Source organism: Aotus nancymaae, unplaced genomic scaffold (genome assembly GCF_030222135.1).
Source record: "Aotus nancymaae isolate 86718 unplaced genomic scaffold, 86718_ANA_hifiasm-v0.15.2.pri h1tg000016l, whole genome shotgun sequence".
Classification (NCBI taxonomy): domain Eukaryota; kingdom Metazoa; phylum Chordata; class Mammalia; order Primates; family Aotidae; genus Aotus; species Aotus nancymaae.
Genome location: NW_026988428.1, coordinates 12856483 through 12876507, shown reverse-complemented (window position 1 = coordinate 12876507; position 20025 = coordinate 12856483). Strand labels below are relative to the sequence as shown.

At 34.4% G+C, this 20025-nt stretch overlaps 1 pseudogene; it reads right to left on the bottom strand.

Annotated features, from left to right (window-relative positions):
- Positions 1 to 1601: 1601 nt before the first annotated feature.
- Positions 1602 to 20025, bottom strand: part of LOC135275231 (uncharacterized protein C12orf50 homolog) — a 65971-nt pseudogene continuing 47547 nt past the window's right edge.

Below are 20025 nucleotides of genomic sequence, written 5' to 3'. Positions count from 1 at the left end.
GTCCCAGTTACTCAGGAGGCTGAGGTGAGAGGGTCACTTGGGCCCAGGATGTCAAGGATGCAGTAAGCTGTGTTCACACCACTGCACTCCAGCCTGGGCAACAGAGCAAGATTCTGTCTCTAAAAAGACACATGTATAGGACAAGGAAGGAAAAAAAATCCTGGGAAATTTTTAAAGAGATATAAGATTTTTAAAAAGAGATTAAATAGAGACATGACAACCAATTGCAATGAATGATGCTTAATTGGAAATTGGATGAGAAAAAAAACCAACAATTTTACGGCTGTCGTACCCAACGTTTGGTCCCAAGAACCTACGAGCTTATTTTAAATTCAGAACCTCAGCCTCCAACCCATATATACCGAATTAGACTACAATTTAAACAACATTGTCAGGTGATTTTTGTGCATACTACATTTTGTGGAAACATTGCTATTACAAGCATTATCAGACAAGTAGAAAATTTTGATACAGATTGAATATTAGACATGGTTGATTCTATCAATTCTATCAACATTGATAGAATTCTCTATATATGATAGTCATGTGTGATTATATCGGAGAATGCCCTTGAACTTAGAAGGTACATGCTGAAGTATTTAGCAATGAAGTGTGAGAATATTGGCAACTAACTCCCAAATGGTTCCAAAAAACAAAAATAAAGAAATACGTATTTGTACATTTTATGCAGATATATAAATACAATCAAGGAAAAAGAGAAAGTAAACGTGACAAAATGTTAATTGGTGAATATAGGTGAAGAACGCATGGCTGTTCACTGAACTATTCTTGTAAATTAAAGAATAGTAAACTATCTTGTAAGTTAAAAAATGTCTCAGAAAGTTGGGGAGGAAACAAAAGTATAATGAAGCATCAGTTTCACTGGTGGTCTAAGTGGTGACTGAGAACTGTTTTGGTTTTTGGTGGTTGTTGTTTTAAGCTCACCAGTTAATTCTAATGTGGAGCCAGAATCGAGAGCATGGGGGTGAGACAAACATCAGATGGGGTACCTGGGCTTCTGAGCTTCATGTAATGTAAGGGAACATGTTTCAGAAAAGAGGGAAATATATATTGAGAAAGAGAAAAGAAACCTTATTTAATGGAAGTACACATAACTCAGAAGTGCTATAATATCTCACTCTATACTGTAAATTAAAAGGGAAAGGGAGTCTTCTACTAAATATGAAGAACTTTAATAGCTTTGAAAAGAAGTCTATGGGGTAGGATGGGATAGAATTAGCCCCTCAGAAGGCAGAAGCCAGATCAGGAGGTCTGATGCATGGTCATTCAAATGACAAAAAGCACTGGAGTATACTTTAAATGTCATGTCTAATTTTTTTGTGAGACGCTTTTAGAGTCAGACAGAACTATGTTTAAAGTCAGAAACTGCCACTTATGAGAAGTTTTATATTGCCTAAGATATTTGGCCTCTACACCTCATTTTCTTTATCTGTTAAGCCAGGAGACTATACCTATTTGGCCAGTTTTTATGATGATTAAATAAAATTAGGCATGAAAAGTGCTCAGTATAGCACTGCCATATGGAGCACGCTTAACAGATTATTCTAGCCCTAACACTGGGTATGTGATTTTCTTATTTCTTATACCTCCACTTCGTTTTTTAAAAGCCGTAATGAAACTGCAAGTTTACACGGTCCTATAAAGCAAGTTGTGGAGGTCTTAAACATGACTAACAAATGTTAAGCCTGAAGAACAAATATTTGAGTTCCTGCTTTTATTTTTTTGTAGGTTTGGATACTCTTTGGTCCTTGGATGAGAATGGATGCAGTATGTAGTCAGGATAAAGAATCTCCCAACCAACACAAATTATCCCAGGGGCTACCATTCGGTGTGCTGTGGCATTTCCTTAAGCCCTCTCTTTCTTCCCCAGAGAGGAAAGAACTAAGTTGAAGAACTTTTACCCTTATAACCATTATAAATTGTCTTCTTCTTTTCTGAAATATACACGCACGCAAATTAGCCTGTGTGTACTGACTCAAATATTCAAGTAAAATATTTATTAAACTATTTAAAAACAATTTATTAGCAAGTGGCTTTTCAAGACTTCACATAAAAGGCAGGTCATAAATACATAGGCTAGACATTCTAAAGAAAGCTGACCAAAGTTTCGTTTAAAGTGGCCAAATCAGTTGTCAAAGGCATCACTGGACACTGACTGAGAATAAATAATTATCAAGTGATTCCATTCAATTGTTCACTACAGAATAAAATGGCAACTAGCCAAGAAAAGATGAGCAATTTCCATGTTCAAGCTAGCTACTGTGTTTGGAACAAAATTTTCTTCAGCAAATTTAAGAAAAAATAAAAAACAGTTTGTCTAAGAGAGTACACTAACCTCTAATGTATACCATAGGAGAAAGAAGAAGTGCCTACCAGGCTTGCAAAGAAAACATCAATTGTACTCAGAAAATGTCTAGGGAATTCTTATGGTAAATATAAACAAAATTATGTTTTCTTAGCATTCTCAATTGGTTTAGCAGCTGTTGGCTTTTAAACTTAGAGATAATAACCAGAGGGATTATGTTGTCTTTTAAAATTCCATGGTTTAGAAACATGTAAATAAAATATCTTGGATGTCCTGTCAGCCTGTACCAGCCAATTTGTCTATGGTAGATATAGCAGAGCCTTAATGTCTTGTGTTAAGACACAGTTTAATGTATTTGCTTTGTAGCACAGCCAAAAATTCATCTAACATATTACATACTTGCTGCAATTACTGTTTGTTGCCCAGGAGAGAACTGTATAAAAACCTTTTCTGGTAACAACGTAAAAATAGGCAAAGAGGAACACAGCAAAACAGTCGAATTAAATTACTAGTAGACATGATAACTACTAAACTCCAAGTAATTAAATGTGCATATATATCTTGACATTTTTATTTATCTTCATGTTTTCTAAAATATTCCTTGCACTTAAAAACTTATTCATTTTCAGAACTGCATAATACATTAAAACCACTTATAAATAGTTACCTGTATATATCTTCTCACGTTTTGAATAAGTTTTTGAAGAAGGAATTCGTTTTGGCCAGGCTGAACCATTATATGATGTTGATATATATTTGTCTGAGGGAAAAGAATTCAGGATTAAATATTTTAGAACTTTAAAATCATATTCCAAGGGTGTTTCAAAGTTATAAACATCTCGGGGTGAAGCTATTCTCTAAGGAATTTATTTTACCATTTCAAAGCTAAGGCATCAGGGATACAAGTGAGTTTATTAAGACAATTTAAGTTATAAGTGAACATGGTTACAGATTATTAATTGGCTGTTCAGTGCTTCAAATAAAGGTAAGATACAGGAGAGTATGATATCTAAACGTAATAAAAATTTTCACTGCATGGCTTAATCATAGTTTTACATAAGTTCTGCTAGTGTCTGTTTGAGCTTTTATTTAAAAACTGTGAAACTTTGAAGGTACAGCCCAAGTCCTGTGTCCTTCCATGAAGTGACTTCCATGGTTGCACTAAGTAGCATGATGAAGTAGTGAACTCACTATCCCAGACAGCCAAAGCATTTATATCCTGACCTGGTCCTTCAATACTTATTTTTCTCTGACATAGCTACATTTCTAATACTATCTAACAATGTTATATTTGTGTTTTCAAATATTACTATGCAGCTGTATTCTCAAACATGATCCACAATACCAATAATTTGCTTTTCTCTTGTGTTGACATTTGCGCTAATGGTGCAAAAGCAATACAGAGTATAAACTCTGGCACCTTCATACAAATCTAGACATCGACAACTGTTCTAGTACTCATTGTATTCTTCACAGCCATCCACTTGCAGTTTAGCAATAATAACAATAAATAAAATAATAATAATAAATAAAATTAAAAGCCAGTTTCACCTAAGAATATCCTGATTTACATATACACATTCCTATATCATTCTAAAGAAAAGAGAAAAATAACTCAAATAATGCAAATGTCTATTTAAATTGTATAAGAAACACCTACTATGTACCCATAAACAACATGTTTATATACACCTACTACGTACTCACAAACACAAAATGTTTATGGGTACGTAGTAAGTGTATATAAACATTTTGTGTGGGTACATAGCAGGTATATAAAAACATTTTGTTTGTGGGTACATAGTAGGTGTATATATTTCTTAAATTATAAAAGAAACTAAGAAAGATATAGTCTTATGCTTCCAAAAGCACAAAATATTCAGAACTCCACTAATCAGACCATGAACAAGGAAAAATACAAACATGAAATCATACAGAATTGAGCAGCAGTTTGTTAAGTTGAAAGAAATGAAACTCAACTTCAAAAGAGCAAAATCCATCTGAGAAACAGGAAGAAAAAGAGATTTGGTTCTCTTCTCCCTGGTAGCCTTGTACTTCCAGACATATACTATGACTTTGCCTATTACATGATGAAATGATGAAATCTATACATGGTGAGAGGGATGAGAGGTTGTCAAAAATATGGCAGTTAATCCCCAAACTAACCCTTTCAGAAAATAATCATGACGGCCTACAGAAATGGCAAGGCACTAGTCTGATGGTGATAACTGAACGATGTAGTTAATGGAACAAGAAAATGTCAGCCATTTAAAAACAATGCTCCAGAGTGGCATGAAGCTGTCCAGGGGGAATAAAGTGCAGTGCTCTGATAAAAGAAGAAGAAAAACCCTCTACGGAGGTGCAATGTGAACTCATTGCACTCACAACGTGAGTTTTCTTCCACATCCCTTAAATCACGTGCAGGAGTGCACATGGAAGAAATCTTCTCACTAGTTTCTATGGTGGTGATGGCCAGGAAAAAGAAGAGGGGAGTAGGTAGCAGTGAAGATTAGCCAAGCCATCAGAAAATTCCATGGGAATGCCAACCACAGACAAAAGTAAACCACATCAAGAAAGGACCTCTCACCTGGACTGACGTTGGGTTTGGGTTCCTTGTTAACATGGACTTCATTGTAGGACCCCTGTGTGGGCCTGCTGCGGGGAGGTGCATTCAACGAGACACTCCTGACGGCATCTCTTTCAACGTGAACATAAGATGCGTTCTCAGTATTTCGATTTTTATTATTGCGATGGTAACTCATTTTATTTTGGGGACCTGGGGTCTGTACTGCTGTAACGAAAGGCAGGAGGGAGTGAGGAATAAAACACAGGCTGGTTTCACACCCATAAATAACATATTGCACTGTAAGTGCTTGATGGCATAATGGAAGCCAAAATAATAAAGTTTAGAGTTGAGTTGACACCTAAAGTAACATCTATGTCACATGACACTAATTTGTTTTTCAGGTAGAAGATATCTGATATTTACTCTCTTTTAAAATTACAATTTAGAAATATCAAATGTATGGACACTTTACCTCTCTGCATTCCAGAGCCAGGAAAGTTCTTTGGTTCATCATAAATCCATTTTGTTTTTTTCCCACCTTTAAAATGAGGCTTCCTCGGCTGGACATCGTTCACTTAGAAAAGATACAAATTTTACAGTTTTTTTAAGAGATGCTTTTATCTTTGAAATTACTGTGGGTGATAATTACATATCTGTGCATTCACATGTCAAGCAAGAGTAAAAGATAAATGTACTACCCTAATACTTTACTTTTTAGAAAAAAAGGTGATTTATTTTTAAGTACCAAAAAAATCTAACTTGGAAGTAGTTTGATGAGATAACCTTCAATAAGTAGCTTTCCTCAAAGAAAAATACTTTTCTCCAAACGAATGTGTGGATTCTTTTAAAGGAACATAAAATTGCATTCAAAATATAGTTATAAATATCATTATAATGCTATTATTAAGTAGTTTTAGAATCATTACTTTCAACATGAATCTTTTTGTACTTTTTAGCCAAAACTACTACTTCTTAAGAAGTTGGATTAACGTAAAATACTTTCAGTGAATTTTACCTTATTCTTTTAAGGTGTTAAGTTGGGTGTACAGAGAGTTTGGTCACGATTAAGTAATCAGAATTTGTAACTTCTAAGAATATTAAATTTTCACTTTTTATTTGCATATTTTCACATCCAAAATTTTATATGTATTCTCAGTTTTTCAGGAATTTCTATGGTACATATTTCCAGAGAATTCTCAAACAATTTTGTAGAGGGGGCATTCTCTCACTTCACTGTGCGGGGCTTCTGAAAAATCACAAGTGACCACTGCACAGAGAAACTGATCACCAAATGTGCAGTGTAGATTATACTAGTTTTCTACAGTAGACTAATACATCTTTCTGTGCTCTCTCAGTTTAAGCTTTAAGCCCTCAATAAAGATCTGATTCACTGTCCCTTCCTCAAACATCATGGCCCTGCCCTACTCCCAAGCTGCCAGTCCAATGATTTGGAATCCATATTTTTAACAAGTGCTACTAAACTGGGCTCCTTGGAGGCAAATCACAATTATTCCTATCAGTGTCAGGCTGCGATCCAAGAATATTTTAGGGGTTCAATACATAAAATAAGGAACAAAAGAAAGAAGGGAAGGGATCAGGAAGATTCACAAGTCTTCACTGTATCAAGAGAAGTAGTTCATTGAACTGAATGTCAAGGAGAAGCCAAACTAATAAAAAATAATCCAAAATGTCATAAAAAGCTGTCAATGCATTATTCCACTATGGGTGAAATTTAAAATGATATGCTAGTGAATCTTCCAAAAAGGTAGTATATTATTAATTTTAAGACCCAAATTTAAACTAGTGGGAAAGCATATAATGCACTAGGACCTACATCACAGTTCATTGTCAGTTAGTAGAGGATATTGTGTCTTTAATTCTTACTTCTGAATAATTTTGAAACTTTTTTTTCCTTTCTTTTTAAAAATTCTGTTTTAAATAACCAATACAAATCCATGGCAAGACAAATATATATAAGGCCAAAAAGTGATAGAGCTAATGTCTTACTTGAAGAGGGATCCTCTCTGCACTTCATATTGATATTCTCAGTAGCATTTAATACATGCGTTGTAGGTACTGGTCGGGTAGTTAGGGAATGCTTTGGATGAGCACTGTCCTTGTTATCTTTTAAAGGAAATTAAGAAAATAAAACGTCAATATTAGTTTTTAAAAAAATTTCAGTTGGTATTTCACTATTCAAACATTACATGATGGGAACAGTTCTTTAAAATGATATATATGTTTATTAATTGTGAGGAAAGCATCATTAACATTCCCTAGTTGCCACATGGATTTCCAAATGTCATCAGTAACAAAACAAAACTCTGAAACTATAGCCATTATTTTCAATATGTAAATTTAAAAATGTGGCAATATTTTTAATATCTCCATACAAAAGTTTTAAAAGGTTTTAAATTTTTATGATGAATGGTCCCATTTAAGTTGGGGTTCTGAACATATTTTAAATGTAACAACTTTAACTTGTCATATGCTTTGAAGCAGAACTAACTTCTTGTTACATGCTTTGGAGCAGAACTCCTTGGTAGGGCTTTCCACAATGATGAAAATGTTCTAAATCTGTGCTGTTCAATATGGCAGCCATTAGCCTCCTGTGACTACTGAGTACATGGAATGTGGCTAGTGCCAATGAAAAACTGATTTTTTATTTCATTCAACTTTAACTTAAACAGTCATACATAGCTGGCAGCTACTATATTAGTATAGCTTTAAGAGTTTCTTTGATGGATTGGGCAAAACCTTTCCATCTTTATGTGATAAAATGAGAGAAAGATTTACAATTTTCCGCAGAAATAATTGGATCACTAGTTCCCTTTCTTATGCTTGAGAATATTTAATGGTAGAGATAGTAGATAAAATGGGTTTGCATTTTGATTGAGGGTATGTGAAGCTCCCTAATTACAGGACAGCTGTATTTTTGGTCTGTGACTGAGGGGCACTCAGCAGAGAGACACCACATGGTGGATTCTAAGCACAGTTAAAGGTAGTGTAAAACTATAGTGGATATATTTTATCACATGTCTTGATTATTCACAGACTAGGGTTAGCAACAAGTATAAAATATACAAGTCTTTTCAAGATTAAACTCTTTAAAATTTTCACAATATTTTCTAAGAAAATTCATTTACACTGATATTATACATTAAAGGAATTGGTATTACCATTTAAGAGAGCCAGTAACTTTAGAACTAGCAATACTCCTAGAAATTATACAGTTCAACAGGCTATTTTTCAGATAAGGAAAAATTGTCATGGTCATACAATTATGGACAGAGCCAGGACTGGAACCTTAGAGCTCTTGATTCCTATTCAGTGTATATGTGGATTTATTACCATTCCTCTTATACTGGTTTTTATAACGAGCAACCTTATCTTTAACTCGTCTAGCCAAATTACAAATGAATCAAAATTATATAATAATTCATTACCTTTAGTATTTGAACATTTTGATATGGTGATTTCTTTGTCTTTTATTAAAGCTTTCTTTTTCTTCCTTCCAAGAAACATGTTCCTCTGTGGAACATAACAGTCACCTCCTATGACAAAACCTTACTGTCAGTGGCAATGATGGCAGAAAGTGATACAAACTACCTTTCAATACAGGAATATTTTCTACAACACCCCTTTTGTCCACCTTTGTTTGGACACTTCTCAGTGATACCATACCTGTCTCCATACATTTATATGTTTAGATTAATATATGTGTATCAATATATATGTATATGAATACACAGTATGTAAACTTACATATAAATAATTGCAAGAAAATTCACAGAGTCAACAAAATTTTCCTTAATTTATAATAATCGTTAGTCCCACCCTTTAGAGATACTTAAAGTAAATGTAATTTATCTTCCATATAAAATCTTCAGATATCTTAAAGCAGTTTTCATGTTTCCCCAAGGTCTTCTATTTTCCAGGATAAATATTCATAGTTGCTTTAAATATTACATACAAAATTCCAAATTCCTTTACCGTAAAAGTTACCATTTCTTAGCATAAAATATTTATGTCAGCCGGACGCAGTGGCTCATGCCAATAATCCCAGCACTTTGGGAGGCCAAGGCGGGTAGATCAGGAGGTCAAGAGATCGAGACCATCCTGGTCAACATGGTGAAACCCCGTCTCTACTAAAAATACAAAAAATTAACTGGGCATGGTGGCGCGTGCCTGTAATCCCAGCAACTCCGGAGGCTGAGGCAGGAGAATTGCCTGAACCCAGGAGGCCGAGGTTGCGGTGAGCCGAGATCGCGCCATTGCAGTCCAGCCTGGGTAACAAGAGCGAAACTCCATCTCAAAAAAAAATATATATATATATAAATGTAAATATATATGTATATAAATATATATATATATATATTTATGTCAAATAACCTTATTTAAAAATGACACCCAAATGTGAACTAAGTTGTGGAGAAATCAGCGAAACTAGTATAATAATATTTGCCATTCATGGAGTAATTTTCTAGGTATCAGACCCGCTACTGAGTACTTTAAATCTCATTTAATTATCTTTCCATACTACTTCTAATAATCCAATGTGAGTTTACCGTCTAGTGAAAACTCCTAAATTGTTGTGAAACATTTGGCCAAAAAACCCACTATATCTTCCCCTCACAAACTCCATCATGTTGGGTTTCCCCAACTCAAAGAAAAGCCACCATTTCATGTTGTGTAACTAAATGTAAGAAGGTATGCTTCTTATTGTTTGAGGTTACCCTGTAAGATATGGTTAATTGTTCCAACAAATTAACTTCCAATTAACTGTAAATTTTATAAATATGTCTACATTCACCCAGTCATTCAATGCATTTAAACATATCATCATTTATTCTACAAGTATTTACTGAGTACACATAATGTGCCAGGCATTCTACTACAGATATTTATCTATAGCGATTGATTATACACAGTTCCTGGCCTCAAGGAGCTTACACAAAACCAGTGATGAAAACGTTAAAAAAAAAAATTTGGTTTCTGCCATGACAAAAATGGCTTTTATCAGAATAACTTTCATCCCAAAATCAATTATGAAATGCCAAAACACACTGATTGGAAAACAACCCAACGCATGCTCGTGTCGTCCCTGAGAGCAATGGAGGGACACAGAGTCAATTGTACGTTCACATTCACCCTGGTTTTCTTCCCTGACGGCGTTACACTCCACACTCACTACAGATTTCTCACTGAAAGCATGTCTAGTTCATCATGTAAGGAAATAACAGGCAGAAAGTGACACCAAGGAGGTAAAAAACAGCCAAAAGTCTGGGACTGTCTAATTGGCTTGAACTTGAGGGGGGAAATGAAAAAGGAAAAACAACAAAGAAGTTTCCCTGAAATAGGCATAAAACTAAAACTCCCTTTAGGTCATTACCCGACTCCCACATTTTTCATGCACAGAATGGAACCCTAGGAATTAAGCAAAACAGCATCTGGGAGGTTAAAAACTGGTCAGAGATTTCAGCATCTACATACAGCTCGGGAGGTAAAATTTGGCACAGAAGCCTCACCAGAGTAGAGATATCTTGGTGAACACCCCATGTCTCAGTTGATAACCCAGTAAAGCAATGCTGTAGGGGTGAGGGTCATATCCTAGGAATGAGGACTATACCTTCAAAGAAATGAAAAATAATGTATCATCCCTAATAAAGCCCAAAACCAGTCCTTCACACAATTAAGGTGGCCAGCTGATAGTCTAGCTGCCTGCCAGAAGGAAAGTTTCTTTCTTAAAAAACAACATCATTCATACACCATGTAATTTTTATCTATAATGTTCAGTAGCAAATAAAATATCAGAAGGGCATAGTAAGACAGAACAAATGAGCAAAAACCTGAGGAAAATGAGAGATATCCAAGTGTTATCAAACAAGAAGTTGGAAAAAATAACAGGCACATTATCAAAATAGAGAACTGATAGAGAATTTAAGTAGAAAATCAATAAAAAGGTCAAACAAATTTAGAATTTAAAATATGGATTGAAGAGTAGAGAGGAAGAGAATTAGTGAACAGGACAGTAGGTTGGCAGAAAGTATCCAGATTTACCTAGAGAAATCAATAAGAAAAAAAAAAACATTTAAGATGGACTAGAGACATAAAAACGCACCAGACAAAAGAGAAAGTCAAAATGGCCAATGAGTTTATGAAAAGGTGCTCAACATTATCAGTCATCAGGGAAATACAAATTAAAACTACAAAGATGTGCCGCTAGCCCCCCACCAGAAAGGCTAAAGTTAAAGGACTGAAAATTCTCATTGTGGGTTAGGATACAGAGCAAGCTTATCTCAAAGAAAAAGAGTGCTTATGGCCTTTAGAAGACATGTGCAAGAAGGAATGTTAACAATAGTCCCACACTGGAAATATTGTTCATCATAATCCCAGTATCGATACTCATGGTGCTTTCGTGTGTTGTTTTTTGTTTGTTTATTTGTTTACAAACGTATAAAGAGTGGTGAAAAGTTTGAGTTGTTAGACCCACACATTTCTAGCTGAGGTCTAACAATGGCAATGCTCAGCATTCTCATTTCAGTTCATACAGAGATGACCAGAGAACGGCTGGAGACAGGAGTGGGCAGCACAGCACCGTGCAAGAAGCTCTGACTCTGGGGAGAGGTGGAAGGGATCTGAATCCAAGTTCTGAGGCTTGTCGGTGGGGGAACCTCAGGAGAGTCACTTAACACTTCTAAACTTTGTTTTCTCTTTTGTAAAATAAAGAAAACAGAATATAGCAGGATGAGTAATTTCTACGATTTAAGATTATAATCTCTGTGAGATGTATGTATATGTGTGTGTGTACGTATTTGCCCAAGGAGCAATGATTCAGTGTTTGCTAATTCAGGGTTCATGTCAGCTTTATGGAACATAGCTACCAGGAATAACAAGAATCAATCGTGTGTGGGTTTGTGTGTGTATCAACTCTGTGTATATGTATAGACTATATACAGAGAAGAAATGCCCATGTTTTCATATATACATACATATATATAGTATACATCTTATATATAGAAATGTGTGTATATATGTGGCATATATCTATCTATCTGTAGATATTTACAGCAATATAAAAAGGCTACTGCTACAATCAACAGAATGGATCAGTCTCATAAAAACAGCATTAAGTAAAAGAATCCAAACTAAAAGAGTTCAAACTGTATACTTCCAGTTATATAAATGCCAAAAAGTGCAAAATTAGCCTATAGTAAGAGTGAGCAGGGTAGTGGTTACCATTGGGAGAAGACTACTGACTTGGAGGGAAGGAGCCATCTGGAGTACCATAAATGTGGTTATAGTGATACATACACACGTAAAATTTTAACAAGCTATTCACTCCAGATCTGTGAACTTTATTAAAGTGTATAACACATTAAAATAATACTAAGACAATACCTCAAGTATTTTTCTTGAAATTGAACACTAACTCATTAATTATAATTTCAATTTTTGATCACCTTCATTTCAAAGATGTCTTATGAATACAGGGGTCTGAATATGTTTAGATATATCTATCATATACATATACCCAGAAGATCCTTTTATCTAGTGACACAGAGAACAGTATGATGCCTGGAAAATCAATAAGCCTAACTATGCCAGAATCTAGAATGCCAGATGATGGAATTCTTGTAACATCCTTTTGGTATGGTTGTTCAACCAGTTTATGATAGTAATTTATAACAATATTACAGTAATAAACTGGTTGAACAACCACACCAAAAGGATGGTAGATAGACTAATGACTGTATAATGACATTCTCACATTTTCTAACACCCAACAAAGTAGGGAATATATTACTAATGTCACAATGTGAAGGAAAGTTTACTTTTATATGAAATCATTAGTTTATCAATTGTTGAAAATAACTTTTGATTAACCAAAAGGCAATTGGATTTGATAATATTTCAACAAAATGTTCAATTAGAATTGCTCAGGTTACGTGGATCCCACTTATACAGGTTATATAGACAGTGGGAACTCCGATGGGAGAAACTAGCAGTGTTTCTAATTTGCAGCTAAACTGATTACTTCAAGGCAACTAAACGATGCCAGCTAGACTAAAATGCTGCAGATATAAGAAGAAAGAATCAAATTACTTTAGCACCAGAAGAAAAAAGAAAAAAGCATACACAGAAGAAAATGGCTGACACCAGGACAGCAGAAAGTATCACCAATATGCCTAAGATATACTGGTCCTTACTGACACCTGCTCTCAACTCCCTTCCTGATCTTCATGCACATTGTTCCCACCAGCCACACCTTTCAATCTCCCCACAAACTCTCTCTATATTTTTAAAACAAATGCCTGGAATTTTCAGTCAAAGGATTGATTTTCCAACATGTTTATGCTAAAAAGCAGTTCCAAAATATTTAAGCTATAATACACAGTTAGAATGTGATGTGGTGGCACACATGATATATATTTGAATACAGCTGCTTTAAAGCAGACTTACTCAAATGACTTATTAAGTGCCTCTTTCATTTACAGCTCTGTTACAGTATATTACAGCACATACATGACACCTAAATTCATTACAGTCTGGAGTCGAGCCCACACACACACACACACAAACACACACACACCAGGTTTCTCATTGAAATATGGAAAATGGAATGTCTTACACACTGAACACAAATTCACACAAGGTATTTCGTAGAGATTTTAGTCTCTGAAAGCATCTGATTTTGTAACGTACCTCCAACTCCCTCTGTTAAACATGACATGGTCAAAAAAAGAAAAATTAGTTGTAAAAGATAAAATTCAGACATTTATTATGTGGTGATAGATTCAGTCAATCAGTAATAAATTAACTCACCTCCATTTTCAGAAGCAGCAATGTCAGTCCCTGGTTTCCTATGCAATGATGCTTTTATTTCACCTTGTCTTTCATATTGGTTAAATTTTTTCGGAACTGTAAGACTATCTCCTAGAAATAAGAAGAAGAAAAAGTCACTCCAGAAATTATTAGATGCTTAAATAAGAAATTTATGGTAGAATTCATGATGAAAGTAAAAAAGCTTTCAAGTTAATGCGAGTGTTGTTTGATCAGTGATCTAATAAACAATAAATTAATAAATATATGATTTTAAATTCTGTAATTGTCAACAAAGAAGTAAGCGAGTATATTCTCCTATTTGGATTATTTATTCAATGGCAATTAAAAAATTTAAGCTATCTAACACTATTGTATGTATTTAGTCAACACTAAACATATGGATATGTTTCTCATATACTGAATTTTGTAATATTGCTTTTGATTTTATCTGTTCACCAGGAACAATCAGATAAAATGTATTAACACTACAAAATGCTAATTGCACTGATAATTAAATAACACTCTCGGCTTTCCTCATGCACTTCTAGATAATTTTCTTCTAAAATAAACAAAAGCAGAATAAAAGAGAGATGACAACCTAATGCAATGTGTGATTATAGATTGAATCCTAGACCAGGGGAAATAAATAATTTTACTATAAAGAACATTAATGGTATAATTGGTAAAATGTATGGGAAAAGAAGGTTGTAAATGATATTGTTATCAGTGGTAATTTTGTGATTTTATATTTATACTACAGTTATGTAAAAGCAAAGCGATATCATTTCTATAACTTATTCTCTTAAACAGTTCAGAAAATTATAATTGTATATTTAGAGAGAGTGAAAATTCAAATATGGTAAAATGCTAACATTTGAAAGAAATCTAGGTGAAGGGTATATAGGAATTAACTGAAGCTATTTAAAAATAAAAGCCTTGAAAGCATAATACAAAGCAAAAGTACATACAATAGTCTTCATAATATGCCATCTTTTTTTTTTTTTTTTTTTTTTGAGACAGAGTTTCGCTCTTGTTACCCAGGCTGGAGTGCAATGGCACGATCTCGGCTCACCGCAACCTCCGTCTTCTGGGTTCAGGCAATTCTCCTGCCTCAGCCTCCTGAGTAGCTGGGACTACAGGCACGCGCCACTATGCCCAGCTAATTTTTTGTATTTTTAGTAGAGACGGGGTTTCACCATGTTGACCAGGATGGTCTTGATCTCTTGACCTCGTGGTCCACCCGCCTCGGCCTCCCAAAGTGCTGGGATTACAGGCTTGAGCCACTGCGCCCGGTCAATATGCCATCTTTAATGTTCATTGTTAACTTATTTTTTTCTTTTGTTTTTATTTCCTTCTGTTTTTTCTCCTCTGAGTAGTGCAGCCTTGCAATCTGTCCTTCCCTATATGGCTCCCAAGTCTTGCAGACTCTTCTCCAACTGATGGTGTGTTGCTGCCACCTACCGCCGCACGTTTGAATAGTTCGCTACAAACAGACTTGCACAGCATCTTGTGGATGTTCATCCACAATAAATCAGATTCTCCAAAAGTAAGCGCCATAAAACACAGAGACGTTGATTTGTCCTCCAGCACAGACCCTGAAATAGTCTTGTCCACAGAAGACTCTCATTCAATGACCAAATAATCTTTGTCCTGCCGCTAGCGTCATTCTGTGATCTCTTCTTCTTGGGCTAGGCTTACTTTTCTATTCAGAAAGAAAAATCTAGACCTCTTTCACAGGGGTGATTTATCTCAAAGACAAATAAAATGGTAAAAGCAAATTATTTACAGGATTACCCCATGGAGTGTGTAGTGTCATTGTGTGTTATGAAGTCTATTCATTCTGTCATTTCTCTAGGATAACATAACCCCATTAATAGCAGCTTTGGGTCATCCAATACAAACACTTTTTTCTAGCTCTCAATTACAATGTATTATTTATCAATTTATTCTTCTGTACATCATACTAAATAATTCAGTCTATCACACCAAGTATCTCTTATATATCACTATGAATGCTACCTTTTCATTTCTTACCGTTTTGCAATTCACTGCCATTTTCCAACGTCTTTTCTGACTCTTTCTCTGATATACGGGCCACACTTTTCGAGGATGAAATACCTGGAGAAGTATGAAATCTGTATTATTCTCCTAATCGACCATAACAAAAGTAATAGTATATTGATCACATCAAATATTATAAAGTACAAAAAATGTTTGATTTCTTACCAGATTTATGACACATCTCCACAATTGCTCTTATTTCTTCAATTTCTTCAGGAGTCCTTGTCCATAAACTAGAAGCATCTATAGGATACATTTTTCTAGTTAAATTTTCCCAAAGCCAAATAAGCTGAAAATTTTTAAACTAGAAAGAAAAACCCCAAATACTGTTTTCATGGATAGATTATGTTTTTATATGTTTAAAGTCAATAATTTTACATACTAGTAATAGTTTCAAGTTGCTACATTTTAAGTATTAAAGAGGATGAGTCAAGAGAAAAGAAAGGACTATGTATTACGTACTTTGAAATGAGATGCTGAATGTATAGACTCAATGTTGAGATGGTGTATGTTTATTTGGAGGTTGATGTAGGCATGAGAGACATGGAGCTGCAGCACACAGAAACAGTAATAAGTAGCTCTGTGTATTCCTAAGCACAGAAACTATGGTGGCCTGTGACCCACAGAAGGACACATTCCAGCACAAAGACAGAGTGAGAGTTTATTTTTCTTCATGTTTATCTTGTATATACACACTTTCTGGCACCACTGTTCTGGGTTGATATGGGAGGCAAAGGATGAACTAAACTGCAAAAACCTGGGTTCTAAACCTGTTCATACTCTTGTGAAGATGACCTAGAATAATGCAGATGACAGTGCTTTATAGATTATTAACTATTACATAGATCTCTGCAACTCAAGGATTAAATGTGAAGCTAATATATTATTAATACATATGTATATAAATAGAAACATGTGCATCAATGTGGTTTAGAAACAATTTATATAAAAAATGGAACTTATTAGTATCTCTCTCTATATACTAATATATACACCTGTATATATTTAAGCATCAGATATGTCTCCCAACCATCACACAACAAAAAATTTCCAACCCAAATGATCTTAAATATGTTAGAGATAGAACAAATTAGAACATAACGAATTAAAATTGTTTAATACAATTCAAGTAATGTTCTCAGCAAAATCTGCCTTATATATTTCATCATAAATCTCTATACTTAAACATATATGTAGAAAATGTCGCGAGGTTTCTGAATGCGCATTATAAACCTGAGAAAAGGTCTACTAACCATTTTGTTTATCTATTTCCTCTTCTTCCTCAAAATTGGTTTTTAAAACTAAAGGACCGTGGATGGGTCGTGATATATTGTCCTGAGGTTTCAAAGGTTTCTGATTCTGGGTCTGGAGTGGAATTCCTTCCAGACTTTCTTTCTGTAGTGTCATATCTGCAGAGAAAATGCAACATTTTAGTCCATTAAAGATAAATGTGATGATAAGTATATTCAATAATCAATCACTGCCCTCCTAATTAACTATATATTATTTTACAACATGTATAATAAAAATGCATTAATAGATTGTGTTTCTACGCATTAGCAATGAACAAACTGAAAATGAAATGAAAAATAATCCCACTTACAATAGCATCAAAGAGGAAAAATATTTAGGAATTAATTTTAAGATGTGCAAAATTTATATTCTGAAAAGATTGTTGAAAGAAGAAAAAAATGTTGTTGAAGGAAGTTCCAGAAATGTTGAAATGGAAAAATATCCTTGTGTATGGATTGATTTGTTGTTGGTATGGCAATATTTTCCAAATTAATCTATGGGTTCAATACAACCCTTATCAAAATCCCAACAGAATTCTTTGCAAAAATTGACAAGCTGATTCTAAAATTTATATGGACATTACTACAAAACTAAAGTAATCAAGACTATCCGAACTAGCATAAAAACAAAAATAGATCTACGTATCATTGGAATAGAATTGCAAGACCAGCAATAAACCTTTATATGAATCAATTTATGCTCAATTGGTTTTCATCAAGGGTACATAGACCATTCAATGGAGAAAGAATAGTATTTTCAACAAATGGTGCTGGGACAACTACATAGCCACATGCAAAGTAATTAAGTTGCACAACTTCATCACATTATAAACAAAAATTAATGCAAAGTGGATCTAAGAACAAAATCCAGGAGCTGAAGCTATAAAACTCTTGGAAGAATCCTTAGGTTATACAAAGCTTTCTTAGATATGACATCAAAAGGATAAGCAATCATTGAAAAATAGCCAGCCCCCTGGCACATGGAGGTGAGCCACGAGAGCACCTGTCAACAAGGCCTAGATTTTGCTGAAAAGCAGAAAAGCAGTTCCCAGCCCTCTCGGCCAGAGAGTGAAGAGACACTCAGAACCCCAAGGTGATGCAGAAAGTAAGATCCAGCCTGGGCAACATGGCAAAACCCTATCTCTACAAAAAATACAGAAGTTAGTCAGGTGTGATGGTGCACACCTGTAGTCCCAACCACTCAGAAGGCTGAGGTGGAAGCATCACTTGAACCCCAGAGGTTGAAGTTGCACTTAGCCAAGATCATCCCACTGCACTCTAGCCTGAGCAACAGAGCAAGACTCTGTTTCAAAACAAAACCAAAACCAAATGAGATATCACTTCATACTACAGTGATTGCAATTAGTACTTTTTTTTTTATTAAAAAGACAATAACAAGTGTTGACAAGGATGTGAAGAAACTGGAATCTTCATACATTGCAGTTGGGAATGTAAAATGTTGCAACTACTTTAGAAAACAATTTGACAGTTCCTCAAAAGGCTGAACATGGAGTCATCATAAGTCCCATCTATTCCATTTTCAGCTACATACAAAGGGGTGTAAAAATATATGTCCATATTGTACAAATGTTCATTTGTACACAAATGTTTATATCAACGTTATTTATAACAGTCAAAAAGTGGAAACAACCTAAATTTCCATTCTCTGATAAATGGATAGATAAAATGTGGCATATTCAGACAATGGAGTGCTATTAGGCTATAAAAAGTAATAGAGTACTGCTGCATGTGAGAGCATGGATGAATTTTGAAAACACACTAAGTGAAAGAAGTAATTCACAAAACAATAATGTATGATTCCATTTATATAACATAACAAAAATCTATTTGTAGAAACAAGAAGGAAATTAGTGACCGTGTAGGTTTCAGGAGTTGGGAAGAAATGAGGAGTAACTCTTAACGGGTGTGGATTTCTTTTTTGGAGTGATCCAATGTTCCAAAATGGAATATTGTTCTTTGATCCATTTTGAGTTAATTTTTGTAATGTGATGCAGTTGTGCTACTTAATTACTTTGCATGTAGCTATCTAGTTGTCTTCGCACCATTTGTTGAAAATACCATTATTTTCCCCATTGAATGGCCTATGTACTCCTGTTGGAAATCAATTGAACATAAACTGATTCATATAAAAGTTTATTTCTTGTCTTATAATCCTGTCCCAATGGCATATAGATCCATTTTTATGCCAGTGAAAATAGTCTTGATTACTTCAGTTTTGTGGTAACTTGTAGATTTTGAAATCAGGAAGTGTAAGTCCTCCAAATTTGGTTTCCATTTTCATCATTTTTTTCACTATTCTGGACCCCTTAAATTTCCATATAAATTTTAGAATCAGCTTCTCAGTTTCTGAAAATAAGTCCATTGGGATTTTGATAAGGTCTGCATTGAACCTATGGATCAATTTGGAGAACACTGGCATATCGACTACAAAGTCAATCTATGAACAAGCATAGCTCCATTTTTCAAGGTTTTCTTTAATTTCTTTCAACAATCTTTTGTAGTTTTCAGAATACGAACTTTGCACATCTTATGTTAAGTTAATTTATCAGTATTTTTTCCTTTTCGAAGCTATTATAAGTGGGATTTTTTCATTTTATTTTCAGTTTGTCCATTGCTACTGTAAAGAGACACAATCCATTATTGTATATTATTATTGCACCCTGCAAAGTTGCTAAACTTATTTTTAATAATTTTTAGATTTGCAGAATTTTTAAATAAAAGATCATGCTGTATCCAAATAGAGACAATGTTGCATCTTTCTTTCCAATCCGGAAGCCTTTTAACTGATTATATTGCAACAATTCCCTGTCTTGACTATAAATGATAATGATGAGCATCCTTGTCTTTTTCCCGATCTTAGGGGTAAGCTTTCAGTATTTCAGCGAGTACGATGTCAGCTGTGGATTTTAAGTTTTTTTCTGTTTCTAGTTTGT